Genomic DNA, 10,520 nt, shown 5'->3' with positions numbered 1-10,520 from the left:
ATGTTCTAGAATCTGACACTTTAAACATTTTAGCCCTTGCAAGAAAAAGTCTGCATACATATCAGTTAATCAAACGATCTTTACTGAGGGCACTGGATTCACTTGAGAGGACACAAATTTTGAGGAGGAGCTGTCTGTGCTCCCCAAAAGCCAATAGTCAAGCCAGGAAGGCAGACATACCCAGGACAGCTACCTATTTGGCATGGCCCAGTTCAAAATGAAAATACGAGACCCTCGTTCATAAATGATGAAGAAATTTGAAAGGGTAGCAGCAGAGCACTAAACCAAGAATAAGAAAATGGTCAGTCACAGACACACACTATAAATCTAGGTTTCCAGATCACATCCCCGAAAAACGAATGATTCTCATGATTCTATTCCCCAAGAAACGAATCAGTGTACCAGCAAGAGCTGGAACTGTAAAATAGCCTTAATTTGGAAAGTGGATGATATAATTTCAATTAAAAAACCCTCTCCTCTAATCATAACAAACATGAGAAATGTATTAAATATTTATTTAATGTATTAAATATTTCTCTTTAGGTTTATATAAGCACCTTAAGCACCCCTCACATTAGAAACAAAATTGCCCCAGCTCCTGGCCTCCCTTCTCTCAATACTCAGTAAATTCTCCTTCCCACAAATGGCCAGAAAGTGTTCCATAGCCTGGAGTTCTTACTGGTCCCTCAAGGTACAGAGTGGATCACCCCTTTCATCTTTATAAGTATCCAAGCTTAAGCCAGAACCAATAAAAACCCTGTTTTTTTGGCCTACAGACAGTAGTGTCAAAGAGATCAGGTTTATTCTGGATACAGAAGTAAACAATTCAATTGAATGCAAACTGAATTCCTAATTTCAAGATGAGTTTTTAATAGCTGATATTCTGTACAAAAATTGTCATTTGATGATGTAGGTTAAGGGCCACATTTATCAAAAGTAAAGTAGAAATTTTGTGTAGGGCCTTTTTTATGTGGTTTTTTTTTTTTTTTTTTTTTTTTTTTTTTTTTGTGCTGAGAACTGCTCTAAGGAACAGTCTATGTGGTCAAAAATTGATGATGAAAAAAAAAAAAAAAAAAAAAAAGAACTGAAAGGCCGGCCAAATAGCTCAGCAGATTAAAGCACCTGCATGCAGGACCAGGGACTGGGGATTTGATTCCCAGGCCTGCTGTGTTGGCCACACCCCTGAGGCATGCTGAGAGGGTGATTGAGACTGGGTGTGGTGGTGTATGCCTGTAATCCCAGCTCTTGGGAGGCTGTAAACAGGCAGATCACTATGAGTCAGATTTAGTAATGAGACCCTGAATACCCTGTAGACTCTTCCCTAAAAAAAAAAAAAAAAAAAAAAAAAAAAAAAAAAAAACGAGGATGACTTTAGGGCATGTGTGTCACTGAATTGAGGTCCTTCACCCAAAAGGTCTTGGGAAATGGAAAACCACTAACAACCACATGTGTGAGTGCAGAGAAAATTTCTTCCCTTGTTGAGCCTTGAGATGCATGTAGTTCCAGCTGACACCTGATGACAGCCTTGCTGAACATCTTTAGCAAGAGCACCAACACCAACACTATTGAGCCTAGATTTTGGAAGCCAGAATTCACACAGACCATGAGATAATAGATGATTACTGGTTAAGGTGTTAAATTTTGGAGTGTTCTGTTAGACAATGAAAGACAAATGCTATGGTTGGGATATGATTAGACTGTGTTCCCCAAATGGTCATATGCAAAAAGTTTGTTCCCTAGTACTGAGAAGTGGTAGATATTTAAAGGTGGAAGGAAGTTAGATCATGAGTGCATCACCTTTGTGAAGGGATTAATGTGGGTCTTGTGGGATTGGAATGGCTCCCAAGAGAATGAGTTGGTATCGAACTGAGTTCAACTACCTCAGTTCACTTTGCCCTGCCTGTCTCACCAGTGAGATTGCTTCTGTAGCCTTTCCTGCCGTTGTCATGCCATCTACTCTCACTAGAGCCAAATGGATGATATTCAATAGCTTCACATTGTGAGCTAAATACACCCCTTGTCTTCTAGTTCTCAGTGTTAGGTATTTTGTTATAGTGCAGAAAATAGGTTAAAATGGTAACTAATACACATATCATAGTTACTACACTTGGAAGATTGCATTGAATAGGACCATTTCTAATGACTTTTTCCTTTACTTTGGAGCAAAATATAAATGCACTGAGAATGAATTCTTTTTCTAAGAACATGTAGAGGAACAAAAGTTTGCTGTTTAAAAGGAGATGGGAGGGTTTGTTTGTGATAAGTTCAAATATATCTAACTTTTAGTCATTCATTTCCCTTTTCTACTATATGAAAGAAAAGGCTTAACATTAATGTCTCTGTTATGTATGATGCCAAAGAATAGTGGGCTAAGACAATTTTTATCCTAAATTGCTTTTTTACAAGTTTATCAATACTTTGTTGTAGAACATTATGCATAACAAGGACTGAAAAAAAGAGAGATTTAAGAAAAGATTGACTCTATCAAAAGTTGATGATTAAAATATGACATACAAACCCATATGCTAAGAACATCTGCAAATGCTCTTGCCCTTCATGCCTATGAAAAAGTAGTTTGCCTCCCAAGCCAGGAAAGCAATGCCAAATATTTATACATTTATCTGGAAATTTATACATTTATCTAGTTAAATACTGATTTAACTAGGTAGAAATCAGTAATAAATGAAGTCAGAAAGACAGGGTATACTTGCTTTGATGTATTGGGATCTTGGATACTGGAATAAAAAAGGAATTCAAAAAGAATAAGGAGGAAGAAAATAGAACTGAGGAAGTAATTATGACACTTCCTCTTCTTTTGTAAGAGCTTTATGTTCAGGTCAGCTTTTAATGACAGTTCTGTGTGATTGCTCAGAGCAGAATCCTCAACCTCGACCTGAGAACACTATGAGTTTTTGGAATTTAGGAAAAGAGAGACAGCTCTTGGATATAGATTCTTTATGTTGCACGTGAGTACAGTCACTCTTTGGCTGACACACAAGAAGGAATTGCTTGACATGTGAAGGAGGTACGACAATTTATGCTCTAGCATTCTCTTCACAACAGTGAGATCTGAAACGTGGCTCTTGGGATTTGATATTTGCTTAGCTCTTTACAAACCTGATGTTGCGAAGTCCTTGTTAAAGGCACTGTAATTCTATTAGAGCTTTGGAGAAAGTTGTATAAGGTCCTGCTTCTCTCTTTTTCTTACTGAGTGTTGCTGAACCGATAGTCCTTTGGACTGCTGACCACCCTTTGGTTTGGAAAAGCTCAATTCAGCATTGTTTTGGTTCCAAAGAGTTCACTTGGGGCAACACCCTGTGGCCACTCCTTTTTTTCTTGTTAGAGAAATTGTGTTCTGTGGGGATAATCCCTTTTTACTTGCAGAGAGCTGATGAGGGATTCTTCTATCAGATAAAGGACACAAGATGGAGAGAATATTTCTGGTGTGAATATGAAGGTTAAATGTTGTTAGCACCCAAGGTTCTTGGATTTATTATACATAGAAGAATTTAATCATAAGAGTCAGAAATTCTGTGTATGTAGAAGAATTTAACTGTAAGGGTTAAAGCATCTTTGACTATACTAGTGGATTTTATTAGTCTTCAAGCATCTGTGACTTCCTAATTCTCTCCTACGCATTATATAGTGGTATATACAGTCTGGTTTTTATATTGTTATTTATTTTACATGGAATATTGAAACAGAAAGAACATTGGTTTCTTTTTGTTTCTGTCACGCCAGTGAGTGGGAAAAGGAGATAAAGTCTGTACACTTGTTGATGTGCTCATTCTTTTTACCTTTTAATTGTTTCTCTTTCTTTTATATATACATCAAGTGTCTTTTCTCTAGAAAAGTTGTGCATGAGTATTTCAGGCAAATTGCATGAGGCAAATGCATATCACCTGGGTATAGAAATAGGAAGTTCTGTTCTGCGGTAGTTTGCTGTGGCAATAAGAGATAAGAAATTGCCTCATGACTGTTGCCTGAGACTTTCCTTTTGACTTGTGTGTCCTCCTTGAACAGCTCACTTCTGCTTTCCATCTCGCTTGGATCTTAGACAGGATGAACTTCTAGCCAAAATACAGGTTAACAATTTGCAAGTAGTTTTAATGTGACAAATGTTTAATGTAGTTGTGAAGATGAAACTTAAAAAGAATAAGCTTTTATTGTGTTGAAGAAAATCCTGAAGATGGGGGATTACCATACTTCAAAGCTCAGAATAGTGCTTTTTACGTTATATGCCTTCACCAAATAATTGTTGAATAATGTGGATTGTTTAGGAGATGAGTGTGATATGATGACCATTGCATCATTTCCATCACCCAGGCATTTAAAGTAAATACTGGAGGAATTCAAGGGGAAGCAGGAGAGAATATGAAAATGTGGAGTGAGAAAGAATCTGCAGGCCTGCAAACAGGTGCAGGGGTCAGGGTTTGATCCCCAGGCCTGCCGTGCTGGCCCTGCTCCCAGGGTGCACTGAGATGGCAATTGAGGCTGGGTGTGGTGGCATGCGCCTGTAATCCCAGCTCTTGGGAGGCTATAAACAGGTGAATCCCTACACGTCTGATCTAGTACTGAGACCCTGAACACCCTGTAGACCCTTCCCTAAAATACAAAAAAATAAAAAATAAAAAAAGAAAGAAAGAAAAAGAAAGGATCTGCAGAAAAGAGATGATTGAAAGGCCTAGGTCAACAAAGTGAAAGGTGTGGCAGTACAATGTTTGAGGTAAAGATGATGGTGGAGGTGATGGTGTGAGTAGTGAGGGTGAAGGTAGACATGGTGGAGGTATAGGTGAAAGTGTAGGTGGTGGAAGCGATTAGATATGGCAGGGGCAATAGAGCAAAAGGTAGTGGAGGTGGTGACTGAGAAAGTTGCTGAGGCACAAATGGTGATGGGGAAGATTCTGAAGATAGTGTTGGAAGTGGTGGTGGTAGTGTTGATGATGGGGAGGGCACTGCAACACACACACACACACACACACACGCACACACGCACGCACACACATACATGTGCACAGTTTGGGGCCCATGCATCTGTATCTACCACTTAATAGTTCTATGACACTTAAGCTTATGAAGTGGTGAGTTTGATATATTGATCTTCCTGGGTTGTTGTGTTCAATAAAATGTGACTGTCAAGTTCCTGCCATATGGTGATATGCGTTTGCTTCAAGTGGCATCAAGAAGTGGGGCCTTTGGGAAGAGATGAGGAATGGGAGGACCCAACCTTCACGAATGAGGTTAGTACCCCTGTAAAAAGAGTACTTTTTCCCATCAGCTGCAAATATGGAGAAGGTACCATGTTTGAGGACCACATCCTCATCTGATGCTAAATAACCTGGCATTTTCATCTTCACTTTCCAGTTGCTAGTACTGTGAGAAATAAACTTCTGTTGTTTACATATAACCCAGCCTATGGTAATTTGTTATAGTATCAGGAATAGACCAGTACAAGCATTTATTAATCTATAAATGTTACAAGCTTAGTTACTAAATTGCTTGAGCACATGGTGATATACAGTGACACCTTCAATAATTTGTAATAGAAATATTACCTTGATGTACTACTGTCGCAAAAGCAGGAATACAACTTTTTTTTAGGCATACAACTTTTCACAATGCAAAAGTATCATAGAGAAACAAGATTGAGGTGAAGTATGCTAAAATATATAGAATGGGTTTATAGCCGTGGTCATTTTTATATTTGTACTTTTATATCTATATAATTTTTATTAGCTATACATATGTGGTCCATCTTAATAATCTGAAAAAATATTGAATGAAAATGAATGAACAAAAATACTTTCTTTTAGTCTTTTACTATACATAAAACAAAAATAGTTTTTAGTGATGTTGGGCTAAAGTTTGTGGTTCATTGCAATTTAAGAACTGACACAGCTCATGGTACTTTGTCTTAGTAGGGGAACCCCCTTTGAATTTAAGGCTGGAATAGAGTCATGTCAGCTCTTCAATGAGAACGAACACAGACAGTCCCATCTGGAGCATCTGGTCTGAGTGATTTCTAGAATCAGAAGAAAATGTGATTCAAGAAAAGGGTATCTTCCTTGCATAATTATACTGAATAACTTTCTAGCAAGTTCAATAACCCATTCAACAGCTAACAGTTCTAAGTTAAATCTACTGAAGATTTTTTTTTTTTTTTTGGCAGAACCGGGGATTGAACTCAGGCCTTTGTACTTGCCAGGGAAGCACTTATTCGTCTGAGCCATTTCTCTGGCCCATCTAAGTTAAATCTAGATCTGTCAGCATAAGACAATCTATTTTGGGGACAGGATCTTGCTACATAACCCAGGATGGCCTCATCATGATGCTCTTACCTTAACCTCCAGTGAGTTGAATTACAGGCATGTGCTGGCACGCCTGGGCCTGGGACTCAGTTGTAAAGGAATTATTTATATGTCACTAACATTTTGGTATAAATGGGGAGAAGTCATAAACACTGTTTTTTGGAGTCAAGAAGTAATTGCTGTTGTTAGGATCTTCGCCCTACCACTGCATAGTGTCAGTGCAACATTATGGAGTCCCTTATCAGAGACACAAGCAAGATAAAACATTTTGGCTTGCAGAATTGAAAAGTATTGCCTGCCTTTCTCTTAGAAATGGCTGAGTGAGGGCTATTTGACAGAGGAAGAGGTGAAAACAGATCAAATTTTAGCAAGAACAAGCTTTTCTTTTATTTTTTAAGAACAAGCTTTTCAAGTGGGCACGGGTAATAAAACAGAAGGAATTGAAAGTTAAAAAAAAGTTAACAAGTTAAATTCATCTCCAAATTACTAGAATGGTAATGAATCTCAGAAAAAAGACTGAGAAAAAGACCATATCTGCAGTGAAAACTAGTGGAGTTTGGAAATGAATGATTTAATTAATCCAACATTAGCACAGCATGCAATATGGGCTGAAGTAACTCATGGGTCATGGCATATTCTGAATATTTTAGGTCTAGAGTACAAAATTTAGAAAAATACATAATGGCCTAGAACACTTGATATGTTCTAGCCAGAACACTGATATTCAGATGCATTTAAATTGACAACTTCAGCCACTTCTCAAAACAGACCTGGGAAACAGTGCACTTGTCATCCCCATGAAACTAAAATGTAGAGAAGTGAAATATCCTAGCGTCTCTCATTCATTCTACACAGTACTACATCATTTTTATTTATGTTAAAGATTTTATTACTTAAAGAATTTTCAACACCTTTTTAGTGGTAAAACTGTAGGTCTTAGGTATGAAGAATTTCAATGAAGTGTGGCAGAACACAACTATTACATGCCACAGCCCAGACAGTACTCCTAGCTATTAGATCTATGTTTTTCCTGCTAAAAAAACCAGGGCTTCATAAAAACTCAAGTCAAGATGAGTTCTCTGATATTCAAATTAAAAATTTATTATTTTTTTACTTATATGATAGGGTGCTATGTAAATGGGCAGCAGGAAGGATCTCAGGGCGATAGAATTGTGAAAAAAAAATTCTCTTGCTTTTACCAACTTCATCTGCAGTACTTTGTTATGAAAGAATTAGGAAACTAATTGGGGGGTTAAAGAACAAAAGTCATTTTAGCTAGTTGCAAGCCCATCTACACTGCTGGCAAGCATTTCTAGGGATCAGTTCCAACATGACTCATTTCTCTGACTTTAACCTGTGGCGTTGGTCCTCAAACAGTAGACGCAGTTTATCCTTGAATGGGAATGAATAAAGACACCAAACAATGAAGCACATTTACAGAATGAAAATCAGGCTACTGCGACATCTATAAAAGGGCATCCTTTCAGAGATAGAGTCTAGCTAAAGTCCTGAATTACTATGCCAGTGTGGTAATTTCCAAGTTACAGAACATCAGTTTCTATTACATATTGAAGAAAAGTTCGTCTATTCAGAGTTGGAAAACAATGCTGTTCTGGCTCACTGATCTAAGTGTAAAATTTAAGGGTCTGATCTAAGTATATAATAAACAAGAACTTCTTAATTAATAAGTGTTGAAAATCTTAATTTTTTTCTTGTTTTTTTTGTTTTGATTTATTTTAAAGAGAGTATAATAATTGATAAGACATTAGAAATGGTACACATGTGGAAGATCAAGATGAGAGTTATTTAACCATGGGTTCCATATTACACATTGCTGCCTTTGATGTACAGCCATTGTTAGTTATCCCTGTTTTGAAAATGTTTAATGTATTTATTATTGTATGTTACCCTGCTTCTGTTTTTTCTATTTGTTTTTACTCTTCAAAATAAAATGAAATTAAATTTAAAAAAGTAAAGAAGACAAGAAAATAGAAAAAGTTAAGGTTTCTTGAAAGCAAGCTCTAATAATCAATTATTTGTCCAATCTTGCATAACTATTTTTGTTAATCTGAGCAACAGATCTGACAAGAAAAATAGATAGTGTAACAGCCGTTGTTAGTTAGCTATTCTTGTTTTGAAAATCTGTAACAGATGTATTGCTATATGTTGTCCTATTTCTTTCTTTGTTTTTGCTATTTGTTTTTGCTTTTGTTTTTACACTTCAAAATAAAATGAAATAAAATAAATGTTGGAATTTTCAGTGATTTAGTCTATAATTTCTTTATCATTTCAATTAATAATCTTTTTTTTCAATTCATAATCTTGAGACAGTAACTTCCTAGATATTTTAGTGACAGCTTAAGTAGCCAGGATCTCAAGTATATTCTTTGGGGCGAGTGAGTTAGTGGACTAAGAGCCTGATTAGGCAAGCTCAAGGACCTGGGTTCGATCCCCGGCACCTCATGTGGTGCCAGCCCTGTCCCTGGGCACATTGAGCCGGTGATGGAGTCTGGGCATGGTGGTGCAGGCCTGTAATTCCAGCTCTGGGGAGGCTGAAAACTGGAGGATCACTAAGAGTCCAAGTTGCCTAGTGAGACCCTGTGCGAAAACAAACAAGCAAAAATATGTTAAAAACCCCATATTCTTTGGTTTCTCTACAACATCAAAATCTCCTATTAGAAGACTTTAAATTCCCTTAATGATATCACCACTATTACCACTAGTTGGACAGCAGTCTTACCACAGCAAAATACCATTGCAGAAGGCTAGTTCATTGAATCTGTGCAGAACTAAAATTATATTTTTTGGTTTTGCTCTTAATGCATTTTTATGTTTCTTCAATTTTATTAATTTTATACAATCTTTTGCAAAATATCTAACAGAAAATTGTAACTAGATAGATTCTTTCATCTTTGAACAAAAGGTTTTTTTCCTGTCATAAAGGAAACTCCTTTATAGGAGTTTTAGGCATCACTCTCTGATGTCAGAGAGGCATACAACTTGGAATGACTTATATGCAAATGTACTGATGAGTACTGAACTGAGGTGTACAGTAGGAAGAGACAGACCTCTCAGAATGGATTCAACCCAACACCATGCCATAGTCTTAATTTAACATTATTCACTTCTACAGAATGTACCATAATTCTCTGTAAGGTGTCATGAGTCACTTAAGGATACTTTCCTAAGGGGGAGACCTTGACTTTTATGAAAACTCAAGCAATTGTCTATAAACCTGAAGATCAAACATTTTAGGTTGCTTCTTTATGATTGTATGGACAGCTCAAGCTTCAGCACAACGTTGGGAAGTTTGCAGTGGTTTTGTGTACTATTGAGAGTATATGTAGTTGCATCAATTGCTGAAACATGTTGGGAGATTTTGCTATACTAGTAAAGTAATGGTTGCAATGAGAACATTGTATGCATTAACTTAGAGTACAAGTTATTTATAACAGCTCTATCCTTCCCACTCATTAAAATTCTGATGCTGGTGATATTAAAGGCCTGGTACTTTGTTAGGTCATAAATCTCAGCTTCTCTTTGCATATTGACAAAATAAAGTTGTTCTCATTAATGAGTATTATTGTTAATCATATAAACTGAATATTTAACAGTTATGAACTACTCATTGAGTACCTAATATTTTCCAGGCAATGTGGCAATGTATCAAGCATTTTCTGACAGCAGAATGGACAAGATCAACTCTGAAATGCCTTGATAATCATGTGACTTACTATGGCTTCTTCCTGGTTATATTTAATTATAAACATTCCCTCCAGGAGAAGGATCTGAACTTGAACTCACCTAGTAAATATGGTCGATGTTCCAGCTAGAGCTGGATTTTGCTCTGAAACACAGCCACCAAGACTTTTTGCACCTTTCAACATGATTAATCAACCACAGCAGCTTTTGGGTAGGTAACGGGAACTTGAAAGAGAGATTGCTCAGTAAGGGTTGAGCTAGCACTAGAGTACCATTAGCTTTATTTTGTGAACACACATGAACATTCCAAATTTACGTACAAATCAGTTGTCTTGAGAGGAATGTCGCTAGACTTTCTGAACCATGAAGCCAGGACAGAGAGAGAGGGAAAGAGGGAGAGAGAGTGAGAGGGAGAGAGGGTGAGAGGGAGAGAGGGAGGGGAGGGAAGGAGAGAGAAAGAGAGAGAGAGAGAGAGAGAGAGAGAGAGAGAGAGAGAGAGAGAGAGAGAGA

At 37.1% G+C, this 10,520-nt stretch overlaps 1 protein-coding gene across 6 annotated transcripts in view; it reads left to right on the top strand.

Annotated features, from left to right (window-relative positions):
• Positions 1-10,520, top strand: part of Ipcef1 (interaction protein for cytohesin exchange factors 1) — a 215,062-nt gene that overhangs the window by 20,616 nt on the left and 183,926 nt on the right. For 3 of the 6 annotated variants that reach the window (XM_023712258.1, XM_023712254.1, XM_023712252.1), the window contains exon 1: positions 2,917-3,025. The exons of the other annotated variants lie outside the window; for them this stretch is intronic. The gene's annotated coding sequence lies outside the window, so the exon portion shown is untranslated. Of the gene's footprint in view, positions 1-2,916; positions 3,026-10,520 lie in introns of those variants that run through there. 6 annotated transcript variants of the gene reach the window in all.

This window comes from Octodon degus, unplaced genomic scaffold (assembly GCF_000260255.1).
Source record: "Octodon degus isolate 3935 unplaced genomic scaffold, OctDeg1.0 scaffold00024, whole genome shotgun sequence".
Lineage (NCBI taxonomy): Eukaryota > Metazoa > Chordata > Mammalia > Rodentia > Octodontidae > Octodon > Octodon degus.
The sequence above is the reverse complement of the archived record's forward strand: the minus strand, read 5'-3'. Positions and strand labels throughout refer to the sequence as shown.